The sequence below is a fragment of the Melopsittacus undulatus genome, chromosome 3 (genome assembly GCF_012275295.1).
Source record: "Melopsittacus undulatus isolate bMelUnd1 chromosome 3, bMelUnd1.mat.Z, whole genome shotgun sequence".
NCBI lineage: Eukaryota > Metazoa > Chordata > Aves > Psittaciformes > Psittaculidae > Melopsittacus > Melopsittacus undulatus.
In genome coordinates, this window is record NC_047529.1 from 58,679,628 (window position 1) to 58,693,654 (window position 14,027).

Genomic DNA, 14,027 nt, shown 5'->3' on the forward strand with positions numbered 1-14,027 from the left:
AAATATTTTATACCTCCACAGCCCCAGCAGCTGAGGAGGGGGACAACAGGTACTTGGCTCCCTGTGTGACTGAAGGGGAGCACCAGGTGACCTTTCCTACCCCTATGACAATGGGTACACAGATTAAGTATTTTTCATCCCTTCACCATCCTCCATGTTAGCCTTTGGCCATGACCACTGCCACACGGGCAGGAGGGAGACAAAGGCCATGTTGACAGAGGTGCATGTTGATAGTAAGCATAGGTATTAGTGCAGCAAAGCTTTCCAGGGAATGGTGTGTACACATGGGGCATCTTCTTTTTGAGGACTGAACTGAGGTGGGAGCAGCCTCTGCTGTCTGGTTCTCTGGTTCTGTTTGGACATGCTCATCCAAAATATCAGGAACTACCTTAACCTAGTAGGCTGCTTCAGCCTACAGCTGCTAATAATGATGTGTGGTTTCTATGGCAAACATCAGGGCAGCCAATGCAATCTGTGTTTCTAGTCCTTTCCACTTCCCCTACTCCACACATGTACTTAAGGAGTATCTCTCATCTTCAAAGCTTTTTTTATAAACACTTTTATCTGTCATTATAGTGGGATGGATCCATCAAAAGGATAATAGCTAGTAAATACTCAGGTTTTTAGGCCTCAATCCTGCAGGCGGTTGTGCATATGTTTTAGCTTTATGTACCATAACTAAGGCTTCAGTGGAACCATTCACAGTGCCTGAAGTTAAGCATATGTGTAAGTAAGGAACTGCGAAGATTAAATAGCATTCCTGTTTTCTAGAAATCAAAAGGTAGATGAAAACAGTGATAAACTCAGCTACAGAGAAACAGCAGTTCCAGAAGGAAGGGCAGCAGTGGCTGACATGAAAGATTTGCCAGCAGGAGACCTGCCAGTGACATGTGTTTGGTCTTAGTTTGTGGGAAGAACCCTTCTGGCAAAATGCTAGCGGGCCAGTTTCTCTGAAGGTAAAAGTCATCTGAGGCATCCACATATGTGAAGGCATCTTTCTACAGTTTAGTGGGATATATCCAGTTTTAGTGCTTTGCCTTGTCCAGACTTTGCCAGTGAAATGGCAGAGGTGCAGTGTTGGAAGAAACAGAATATAAGTTTAATCTATAGATGTTTTTTCTGACTTGCAGCTTCCCAATAGTTTTTGTCCATGCCAGTTCTGTTGATCCTTGAAGTAGGCAAGGTAGCTTTAGCTTGAACAGTGAGCCTGCAGTAAAAAGGGTATGTTTGGTCAGTTTAGGATCTTGCCACTGGAGAAGCATGCTTTATGGAATGATTCAGGGTCCTAAGGTAGGGCGGACAAATACATAAGAAAACGAGCCACAAGCCAATATACTTGTCCTTTTTGAAATAATGTTTTGCCATCTGTACTGTCTGAGCCTGAGCTTAGATGTGTAGGCACATTTTCCACTGCCAAAGGCTTCTTTGATCCTGATCTTCTATTATCTGCATGGTGGCCCAAGGATCCACCCATGGTGAGACCTTTTTGCAAGGGAGTATATTACACAGTGTCTGCATGGTCTCTGTTGATGATGACAAAACTCTGGCACTTTTTCCAAGGGGAGCACCAGAGTCTATCTTTTTTAATTCTTGCTTTTACCTTGGAGTCCCTTCCCTGATATCTTCCCATTTTCTTCATTATTTTTGTCTTAAAATAATAAAAACCTGAATTGTGTTCAACTGTACTCATTAGATTCTGCTCTGAATTTTATTTTATACTTAATCATCAGGTACCTAGCTTGAAAAACTTCAAGATTCCAGTTACCTAACTGTGTGAGTGGTTGGTTCAACACACTGCTATAAGGCATGCTTGTAGATACAGGTTGTCAACAAGAAGGAATTTTTAAGCGATAAGTCTTAGTAGGATTGTATAAAATTGATCTCTTCTGTAAGAAAACTTTACTACTTGAATCAAAGTAGTTCTATTTTTTCTTCATCTTTTCCTTTCAGCTAACCTAATATTTATGATGAAATAGCACTGGACGTTACTGATCTATTTTTTTCTTCCTGGCTCCTAGGTCACAGTTTAGGCTCTAGTTCAGCAAAGTACTTAAGAAGAGGCTTATCTTTAAGCACATGTTCAAGTCTCAGGAGTAAATGAGAATTAAGCAAATACTTAAGTACTTTACTGAATAAGGATAGAATTAAGCACATAGTTGAATGTTTTGCTGAATCAGGGCCTTAAAATTAAAAATTAATCTTATTTGTGCTACAAAGATTGAAAAGCTAGGCACTAGATCTGGATCTTGAATTAATATAAACCAGGAATAGGGTAGCGCCAACTGTCACAAGAAGGGCGTATAGGTGTGAAAATGCGGTAAAGCTGGGGTTGTTAAAACTGTGGGTGAGACATAGGAGAAATGTGTTCAGCTCAGACTGAACACATTTAGACTAAATTACTGGAGACTGACAATCCCTGTGCTTCAGTCCTGGTGTTGGTGAACCCTGGCATGCATACAAAGCCCTATAACGTCGTTAATAGCTGCCATGCTAAGTCTAAAGTTGCAGAAGGGGCTTAATCTTTCTAAGCCTCAATACATACTGTTTGTCTTGTGAAGTGAAGGTAATGCCACTTCCCTTTTTTCACTTTGTGTCTCCCTTCTCTATCTGATCACATACTCTTCGAGATTGTGAGGTTTCATTCTACAGCTTTACATGATGCCTGGCACAGTGCTCTTGCTTGTGGCTTCTAGATGGTTTTGTAATAGAAGTCTGTAATAATAAAACTCATGGTTTGGTCTTGAAAAAATCAGGTGTGTGACATGACAGAGTATCATTGCAGCTAAAGTTTTTGTCAAGATTTAGGTTAATACAAAGTAATGGCAGGACTAAGTAGCTTTCTGAGCAGCATGAGTAACTGGGGGGAAAAAAAGATTTGAAGAAGCATGGTAACTTTCCACTATTCTTTTAGGAATAAAAGCTGCTGCTTTCAGCCTCTAGAGTGGAGCATGTTATAGGTGTATGTGGAGGGATGTTTGTTGAATCTGCCAACATCTAATGTGAGTTTTTAGTGTCTATGAATTCCTTTTGAGCAGTTTTTGGTATCAGTAATACACATGTGAGTTGTGTAAGTGAAGTGTATGACAGCCACTGTTTGACGAATGTGGAGCTGGTGCCCAAGGCTGGCTCTGTGTGCATAATCATGTTCTGTGTTGGGGCTGTGTTGGGGAAGCGGGTGTTATCCTTCAGTGGTGCTTAGAGAAGACTGACTGCCCCAAGTGCTCCTCTTAAACTAAACTTCATTTAAGGATACCTTAAAAAGCATGCATAGTGAGTGTAATACAACCTGTATGGGTGCTAGCTAATGGTTAACCCGCTCTGTTGAACCTGTGCTCCTCATACAAACTCTTATCAGTTGGATGAGCTGTCTTACCTCTGCAGAGAGGCATCACGCAGGTTGGAAACTAATGCTTTCTTAGGAGTAGAAGACAGCACGAGGGCTTTCACTGCCGGCTCAAACAGGGAAGGGAAGGCAGGCATCACGTTGCTGGAGCTGCTATTTTCAAATAAAGACAGGAGGGAAAGAGGGTAGTGGGGTCTCTGAGCATGTCCCGAAGTTCATAGGGTGACTGACCTCGACTCAGCTGTTACTTTGATTCTGTAAGTGACTGTTGTCTGAACAGGTGCTCGATGCAGTATAAAGCTGCTCAGGATAGTTGGCGTAACTTTGCTTTCAAGCTTTGAGAAAGGGGAGAGAAATAGGCAAGATCCTGCTTTATGCAGAAAGGTTACTGTGTGGAGATACTCTGTATGGTGAATGAAGGGGCAAGATAGTGCTGAAACGTTGAGCTTTCTGTGCAAGGCAAAAACCTGATAGACCAGGTGAGTCAAAACTGGATGTTGCTTATATGCTGGGGGCTTTGAAAACTGTGGAAATCACTTGTCATAAGGCATATGGGGTAACAACTGTATTTTCTGAACTTCTACAAAGGCAAAAATTTACATTTTGTATATGAGAGAGACCTCTCATGCAAGCATAGTTCTTACAGTGAATAATAGCATTGCATGGTCAGCTTGATTTATTGTCTTGGCTTATAAATGGTTTGAGTTAGTATCTTTAATGTGAGCAGTTCTTAAACGGTTAGAAAAACGCTGGTTCTGGACGAGTGGGGTTTTTTTTCACCATTATGGGCAGAGTAAGTTGGTATTCTAGGTTTCTGATCATGGCTAGTTGGAGATACATTAAGTACGTCGGAAATTGTCTGTCTGATTATTTTTTTCAGACTAGCTTTCCTCCCTTGATGAATTAAGCATCCTACCTCTGCAAACAAATGAGATTGTTAGCTTTGAATAAGGTAATGGATTTATAACTGTATACCATCTATTGCTCACAGTAAAAGCTTCTGTTCAGGACAAAAGTTTAGAATTTGATGCATTTAAGGTATTTTTATTGACCAGGTAAAAATTCTTTGTTAAAACATTGCTGGGCATTCAACTCCCCCTTCCTTTAGGCTATCCTTGCATTGGTGTAAGTGCATTTGATTCATTTAAGTTCCCTGTGACTTAGAGCAAAAAACATAAAGTGATGAGAAAATTAAAAGATAACTTTCATTTTTATGTTGTTTATTAACAGCATACTTCATTTGGCTTTGGTTGCACAAAAGCTTTGTCAGTTAAGTTGATAGTGAATGTCACTTTCTGGTTAACATGTCATGAAATCCTTTAGAGTACATAGTAACTATTATAAGAATCTTTCATTCACAAACTAAAATACATAGCCATAAATATTTTCCTATTTATTTTTTTAAAGTTATTGTCAAAGAACAAAACATTAATTTGTAACCCTTAAAATATGTTTTTCTTGAGAGACTTACTCATGCCTGAGTATGGCTTGATACGATAACTGAATCGATTTATAATGAAGAATTAAATAAAAATGAAGATATTTGAAAGAGATCAGTGAAATATGACAGGTCTGTAACATGAATGATTTGGGTTTGTGAATTCTCCAGTCACTTTTTTCGTGGACAGAAAAATTATACTTGGGCAATTTTCATGAATTATTCCATTAACTGGAGAAAGTTTAAGATTATATATATTTTTTTTAAATTAATCTGAAATTAGGAATGTGGGATGAGAGGCTGGTTTTGGACTCTGTGTTAAAAATGCATTAGCTATTTTGCTGGGAAATTCCTTTTTAGTATAGCAAAGTGAAAAATATTTATCTCCTTAATACCTTTTTGGATTCAAGTAGTAAAGTCTCGAATGACTTTATGAATACACGCTTCAGGGTTGGGGTTTTTTGTTTTGTTTCAATAACATACATTTTGTGGAGACTATGAGTTCCAGTGCACCTTCCAAATATTGACAGTGCCGGGGCTGGATGGAAAGTTCAGACCAACTCTTGAACCTCCTCCTGTTGGTTCTACAGACTGTCTGGAGTCCAAAGGTTACGAACTGCTTGTAAACTATCTCCAGAATAAAAGCCTGTGTGCCAGGACATCAGTGCTGGTATTGTGTCCTCTATTCTTTTCCTAATTTGCAGTTTCTCCTCACCCTGCCCCCGTGGATTCTCAATGGCGTGAATTGCTTCAGTCTATTTAATTCAGAGAGGCTATGCTAATCACTGTCAACTGAAAGCCTGTCCTGAGAGCCCCAGACTTTTTAGAGATGTTAATTTGCTTAGTACTACAAAACGGGAGGGGGGAAGTAGTGCTAAATTGTTCACTCCTGAGACACAGACATTCAGCAAGTTCTTTAAGTGAGTACACAGCTTTTAATGGTACTGGTTTAAAAGAATTATTTCTTTTAAAATTAAGCACCACATACACCATGGAGCAACCGATGTAATTTGTTAGCAGGAAAGGGTCCCTCTGCAGCGTTTTTCTCTGTTGGGTCTAGCAACATAAAGATTAACATTTGCACTCGGAATAGTCTACAGGATTGACCCAGTGACTCCTGAATTCAGCAGAAGTCTTACTGTGAACCCAAATGTATGTTTGCTTTGCTTAGCTCTGCAAGATGTGTGTATTAAATCAAATGATTTTGTGCTAAATGAAATTAGGCCATTTGTGTCCTTAAGCGTGAGGCACTAACGGACTGCTGGACCTACAGGTTTTCCAGAGTGGATGTGGAGCTCTGTGGGTACGTACTTGGAGGAGAATCTTCAAGCTTGTGTTAGGTGCTGAGGCTCATGGGAGAAGATAGTGCTCAGGAGATGATACCCAGGAGACAGCAGGCACAACCAGAAGCATTCAATTCAATTCAACAGTATGATCTGTGCATTTTTGCAAAGTGGAGGATGGGATGTAGTCCAGCCCCATTTTCCCCAGTAAGCTGAACTGCCTGTCTGTGCTTTGGATATCCTTTGAAGATCCAGGCTTTACTTCTCAGGCAGACGTGCAAAATGGTAGATTTCCTCAACATTGTTAAAAAATTTTGTTCCAAATTAATGTTTTTGTTTAAAGCCCTTTTCCAAGCAAATACCTTTGCTAGAGAGACAGGAAGCTTTCCACAGACAAGCACTGTATGTATTTTACCCCCAAATGTGATAAATTTACATCTGGTTTAGTTCATTAAGAAAACTGCAGCGGGGAAATGCAATTTCATGTCACTGTGTAAGCATAACAAATAATACTTATCTCCTGTTACTAGGTTGTGTTTTTTTCAGACATGAAAATTCTGGTAAATGGATCTCATTAGTCTAAAGATTAAGAAAGCCCACACATACTTTCCCCCTTCATCAGTGTGTGGTTTTTTTAGTTAGTAACAGGCTATGTAGAAGTGAAGTGATCAAAGATCCAATGAAGGCAATTTATGTGAGTCCTTAACTCTGAATCAATGTTCAGTGATCAGCTTAAACTTGTTGCTTTATTCACCAGAAGTAATTTTTTTTAATAGCTTTTACAACAAACTTTATGTTATATTACATATGTTTCATGTTATGGTGGCATATGCCTCATGGGTATATCCTAGATACCCTTCATTGCCAGTACAAAGATCATTGAGATCATTTATCTCAATGATAAATCATTTTACAAGGCTTTGAATATTCTTAACTCTTAGTGAAATAATCCCAAATTTAGTGTGGTAAACATTTTCAAGAAATAGGCCCGCTGACTTGTAATCTGCAGGTCTGTTTTGTACAACATGCAGTTTCTAGGTACTCGTTATCTCCTGTGCTGCATAACCGGTATCGCAGGCATGGCTATCTAATCTTGCGGCAGGTGAGAAACTGTAATTTGTGTGGTGTCTTATCGAAATGCAGAAAACTGATGGGGAAACAATGGTGATTAATCTGTATTGGGCCTGTACAGTCTTAATTCTGTTTTAAAAAATAGGCAGCAAGGAATGAATGATCTCCAGAGCTGTTAAGATTGTGGGTTGCATGATGCAAAGGCAAGCTGCACGGGACACTATTGCCCCTCACTCTCACAGGGCCAAGCATCTCCCCCGCGATCACCAAGATCTGTTTGTCCAGTGATGCAAGAGTTTGCTAATTAAACAGTTCACAGTGGTGTTTGGGGCAGAACCTGTGGACATTTAACCAATTGAACAATTTATTGCTGTAATTGAAGGGGTTAGCTGGTGTTTATTAACTAGCCTTCCTGTCACGTTTGAATGGCCAGACTAACCCTTGGTCCCTGACTTGTTTTCAAGTGTCTCACCAGTGGTGTTGGCACTGCGGCTGTCACTCTTAAGGCTGCTGCTTCAAGGCCAGAACTTTACTTATCCCCCTTTTGCAAACTCAGCAACATTATTGCACTTTTTTCTTCCCCTTGCAGGAGCAAGTATTTTATTACAAATTAAGTACGGTCTCTTTAGAGAAAAAAGGAGGTTTTATCTTAGACAAAAAATGAGTTGGGATGATCAGGAAATTTCAGCAAACCAATTCTGGCTTGAAAATGGGTGCTAGGCTTTGTCATCTCAGCATAGCTCTAGTTTATTTTCTTTTTACAATCATGGTCCACTCTGCTGTCTCCATCGTCATTAAAACAGTTTGGGGCTAGGATAAAGGCATCATTGCAGTGGCGTGCAGCAGGGCTTCCAGTCAGACTGCTGAGGCACACGCAGTTTGGGCCACAAATCTGTTCAGGCGAACAATGAGTCCTGATGGTGGTAACAGGCTGCTTCTCCCCCTTACCCATGGAAGCTTCTATAACTAGAACTAATTGGCTGTTCTTAAAGTGCAATTAGCGGGGATATTAATCTAGGGCTGACAGGTGTGAAAATGTGTTTCATTGAGTCCATTCAAAAGACACCCTATCTGATCAACCATAGGAGGAACCTGAAGCAACTGTGTCTATAAACTTGCAAGGCTTTAGTTTAAAACAAGTTTTGCTGGAACTGAACAGCCCACTTTTATTAATCGCATGTAAGTCAGATGACATTAATTCTCAACAGAAATGGATGGAAGTTCACTTAATACTAACATAATACTTTGTATCGCTTCCCTCAATGGGAAAGGAAACGCTTGTTTCCGCCTTCATTTGGATACAGGAAGAAAAGGGAAGAGTTTTGGCTTTTTTTTTTCTTAAATATTTTAATTAGGAAGATAGGTCTGACTTATTTTGCAGTAAGGATTATTCAGGACTGTCCCCCTCCAGGTCACTTCTAGTAGAGTTTGATAATGTCCATTTGTAATGTTTGATACTTTCATCATTTAGTTGTTCTTAATCCAAATAGGCACAGCACACAGCAGTGACTTTTAAAAGGTGTTGCCAGCATTGGCATCAGCTGTGCAGGTATTAAATGATACTGATGTAACAATATGTGATGAAGTTTCAGGACTTATTTAAGGAACTTGGGCCAGACACATCACTACTGGTTCAGCTTCTTTACAGCAGAAATGAATGGGCACAGCCCAATGCACCTGCACTGATTTATCCGTGTCCCAAGATGCTGAATTCAACAGACATATTGTAGGATGCTGAAAGGGTTCTGGCTGAATGTGCAGGCAGCTGCTTGTGCTTCAGCTTGGAACTAAATAAGGAAATTTGTATTTCTTTTTTTAATTAAAAGGGATGTTCACAATGTAAGGCTAAAAAGACAAAGCCTATCCCAAAGACCTGATTCTTTTTTACATAAAGTACATGCATTGTAAGAGTGAGAAATTGCTTGAAGGTGGCTTTGATACTGCAAACAGTGTATGTTCCTGAGTGTGCACACGTATATATACTGCTCAGTCAGCTAGAACTTTCTTCAGACATGGAAAAGTCTGGTTTGTTTTATTATATACAGTCTGCTCTGACAAATTTATGCATAATGCTTTACTAGTTCATCCTTCTGGAAGTATCTGAATGTCTAGACCACCATGATACTTCTCAGAAGAAAAAGATGAGCCTAGAAGAGGCCTCCCTTGCTACTCAGCCCAGTCTCCTGATAAGGAAGACAACTTCATAAAAAATCATTTTACTAATGAAAAAGGCCTGTCTTACCAAGGGTAGGATTTTTTGCCCCACCACTGTGACAGAAAAGTACCTCTCAGACGAAAGAACTTCTGACCCAAATGTGCTCAGATCTGTTCTGTTTTTCTATGAAAATCTTCAGCTGAAAAAGCTCAAGAAATAGGTCCTTGCTATTTACCCCATGACATATTTGTAGAGCCCAACCATATACTTTCCCAGCCTCGGCAAAGGCAGAAAGCAAGAAAGATCCTGTTTGTGTTGCATAATAGAGTAAGGTTCATCGGTATGGGCAGTGATTGAGGTAGCCTTAGAAACAATGTTAAGTATGCCTCTGGCCTTAAATTTGTGTGCCTTTCTGAGCTGTAAAGCTTACCTGCTAACGTATCTGCATTGCTGTCTTGATTCAGCGATGCCCCTCATGTCACTACATTCTTCCAGGATGACGGCTTGAAGCTGGCTCTGTGGAGGGTGCTGCAGGGCATAGATGTGCCCTTTTGTGTCTTTTCTAAGAAAGGCACTGCATGTTCTAACCTGTTGCCATCTGAATTGATCTTGATTCAACACAGATGACCAGCATAGGAAATGACACCTTTTTTCTAGAGCAGTAGCAAGGTTTGTAATTTCTTTGGAATCCATTGCCCTTCCATAAAAGACATCTGAATTTTCCAGGTGATTTGTAGGTTTAGTGTTCAATTCCTGATTTAAGAGGGCAAGGCAGGCTTGATTACTGTAGATAGTGCAAAACATACAAGAGGAACGAGGGTCTTGTGATTGAGACAAAGGTCTGTGATTCAAGACACGTGGGTTCAGCTCCTGTCCCTACTGTCTGCTTTCAGTGAAACCTTGGGGAAGTCATTTGATCTCTTCCTCTTACGCAAAACCTTTCTGTCTTTTCTATTGAGCTGAGAGATTCCTGCTGTGGGCTGTGTGTTTCTATGCCTTCCCCACCATCGTTGTCCACTGACGGAAGCTGGACAGCCTGCCTTCTTGTGTCTGGGGAGGAGGGTTCATGTATGAGAGTTTTGGGGTCTGCTCTTAGAACAGAGAACATGTTTCTATACCCAAATCTGCTACCAGGACACCTGCTTGCTTTTCCATTTCTCCCCCAGTTCCCTGTCCCCAAAACACCTCATTTTTCCCTCCATCCTTCCTGAACCACCCAGAAGCAGAGAGGAAGAAAAAAGCTAACTTTCCCCTTCGCCACTGTGAAGCTCAAATATATTATCAGTCTCTTAACCAGACTGCGGAACAAGTTTACTCCGATTGATGTCAGCTGTGTACCAGCTCTGTAGTTTTGCATGTTGCTGACTAAAATTGTTGGAATTACCCAAAGCTAACTGATTTGTTAGAAAGTCCTACTGCTTTACCTCTTCACCCTTTTTATAGCCAAAAAAGGTACACAGAGAAGATTTTTGTTCATACTTGCCTACCCTCGTACGGTTTGGACAGTTACTTTCTTCATACCTCAGTTATATTTTCATTCCTGTTCAGAGTTTTCATTAGCAAGTGATTTTGCAGCTACCCAGGGTGATGCTTAATAATTGCTGTTTCTCTCTTAGAAATCTAAACCGTGATAATGCAGTAAAACCTGATTTTGCTTAAGAGATAGCTGAGCAGAAAAATCCCCAGCTATTAAAATAATGGCTAAGTAGGCACTGATGTGGAATTTATTGATAGAAAGCTGCAGCTCTTCACTGCGTGACTGGTGAGAAACAAGAGAATGAATAATAGCTACCAGCATCCCAAGTTTGAAAAGTCAGAGGAAATGGCAGCAAGAAAAAGCAAATGAAGATGGATGAAACCCCAGGAGGGTGAAGGGAGACGTCCTCCATGCTGGACGGGGCAGGGCGGCTGACTCCTGGGTCACCTCAGCTGTTGCTTTTGGAGTGGTGTTTTGAAAGGGTGCTGTTCGGGAAGAGCGCTTCCTGGCTGCCACCGCTGCGCACCACTTGCAGATGCTGCCTCTGGGTCAGTGGGAGGTCACTGCCAGTTAACTCAACACCTCCAGTGAAGAGAAAGCTCTTGGGGATAAACAGCCTTACTATCACTGTCTAACCCACTCCGAGAGAACTCGCAGATGCTTAACTTACTCCTTTGCTTTGTCCAAAGTACATTTTCTTGGCATCATCAGCAGTGCCACCTAACGCCTCTCCCCTTGCTCCGTAGTGCAGGTTCAGCATTGGTTTCTCCAGCTTCGTGGTGGGTTTTTCTCCTGGCAGGTCCATCTTCCTATACTGTGACTATGGCTGGGCTGCCCTCCAGTGCCTCCCTGGCACTGAGTGAGACCTCTGGGTCTGCAGAAGCAACAACATCCCAAGCATGCTTGGGTGCCCCCAGAGCACAAATGGGTGCCCCCAGGACTTGGTCTGTGTGTCAAGGCATGCTTCAATGTCCCCTGGGACCTAAAACAATGCCATTGTCACACTACTTATTTTTCTGCCTGTTTGTCCCTGCCCATGGCAGGGAAGTTGGAACTAGATGATTTTGAGGTCCTTTCCAACCCTAACTGTTCTATGATTCTATGATTCTACTTGCAGCTCTGTGGCTCAGTGCAAAAGGGAAAAGGCAGCTCTTACACTTCTGGATGCATTCTGAGTGTTGTCAGTAGTGGCATCAAGGGTGGCATCAGGTAGACTGAATGTGAAGGTGGATGGAGTTTGCTTGTACAGTGTAGAGTCTGAGTATGTTCAGCACATTGTATTGAGTCCTGTAGCTTTCCAGAAGTGGAACAGTTGGATTTAAATCTTTGTGTTTTGAAAAAGATTAAAGATGCAAATAAATGGCGCAAGTATTGCAGGAGCCTATTTCTTACATATACATAGAGGTACATGAGAAATCGGTGTATTTTACACTTCTCCCATGCTTTTGCTTTGCACAGCAGAGAGCCCTGCTCACAGGCTTGCCTGGGAGCAGGCACTCCGCAGTTGTTACTTCCTTAGGTGTGAGAACTGGTGAGGCTTTCTCAAGTATCTGCACAGATTTGGGGCAAAAGTCTGGAGAAGGTAAAGTGCTGAGGCAAGGGTATTGAACTCTACAAAACCTCTGCAGGTTGCAGACTGCTCTGTTCTTGTCCATAAAAGAATTTAGTAGGCATATATTTGATGTGTGTGGGTACATCAGTAGATGTGTAAAAATACATGAGTCTGTTTTCAATAAAAGTATTCCATGATCTAAACATGTTCCAGATAACATCTTAAAAATCTTAAGCTTCACATTTTCTCAGACAGGCTTGTTCAGGGAAACGAAAGAGGGTGCTTGACAAGATTATGGTGTTGCTTCTATACATTTCCTTTATTCTTGTGGCTAAAAGGAAATTACAGTGTGTTGTTAAGTCAAAGCGTGGTCTGTGGAGCTGAACCAAAAAACCTTTAAATGGACTAAAATTCTCCTTCTGATAAAAGGGAAAACTACACAGCAGAGAGACAGGATATCTTTAATTTAAATAGTGGGTTTAGGTATATTAATTTGAGTTCAAAGCATCTTTCAAAGGGTATGATGCCCACATTTTTAATTTTACCTAATACTGAGCATCTGGTGTGGACTGGTTTGTGGTACTGAGAGCAAAAGGAAATACATTACTCATAGATGAAAGGAGTGAGGGGGAATCACTGTCCTGACTAAAAATAGCCTTTTTTCCACCAGTTAATATCAGCTGGAGGTTTGATTAAATAGTAATTGTCTAGAAAAAGACAATAATTGAGTGTGACTGTTTCCTTTCAGGGGCCAGGCCCAGGTGGTGAAAGTTAAGTATTGTCCTTCAGATAAGGTCCTGAAAGCAGTTTTCCTGGATGTCCACTGAGCCCTTCTGCAGAATGTCCTTTCTGGGTGCTGAGCTGCAGACAGACAAAATCCAGGCCTTTTTGCAGGGCAGCAGCAGCTTTCGGGGATGCAGTGCCGGAGGATTTTATGGCTGCATTGCAGATACAAGCTGGCTCACCTCTCTGGCTGGAACTCTAACCTAGAGGCGCAGAGATCACAAGAGACAAATGTCTTGAATTAAGAAACGGGGTTGACATCTATAAAAGTCAGAGCACATCTAGTAGGCAACATGTGTAATGAGACTATAACATTTTATCTAATAGGGAGATTGGAAAGCTCTCAAAAAAAACCCAGCTTTTTTTCAGATCTGCATTTTCAAAACCAAAAATACCCCAGATTAATGCAGTTCCCTCCCTCCCCCCTTAATTTCTTGATCTGATTCCCCATGTTTTCTTCCTAAAAATCAGTGTCTTTTTCAGTAGATTAGTGATGATACTGGTAACAACTTTGCTTAGCTTTATTGAAGTCCATAGTGATGAAACACATGTTTCTGTGAGGTTAACAGTATTTTACTCGAGACTCCTATAAAGTCATGCTCTCTGACTGACCCTTTTATGCTTCATAACTTTAATACTTATCAATTGTCTGGGACGTTGCATATTATGAATATCTTAAGCATTATCTAATTAACCTTTGCAAGAGTCCAGTGAGCCAAAGAGCCATGAGATAGATCCAGACAGGAAATGCTTTTTCTGCCCTGTGAAAGTTTTCAAATTGCTACTTATTCTGGGTGGAACAGAGTCAAAACTTTGGGGAGTTTTTCATGGAGGAAAAGTGGAGGAGGAGAGAGCGTGAGAGACACACTCATTTGCTGCAAAATAGCCAAAAGCTACAGAGTGCTCCCTGGGGAAGGGGAAAGCT

The 14,027-nt window shown here is 41.0% G+C and overlaps 1 protein-coding gene across 1 annotated transcript in view; it reads left to right on the forward strand.

Moving 5' to 3' along the window:
• PRDM1 (PR/SET domain 1) overlaps positions 1–14,027 on the forward strand; it is a 99,384-nt gene that overhangs the window by 41,747 nt on the left and 43,610 nt on the right. The gene's annotated exons all lie outside the window — the stretch shown is intronic.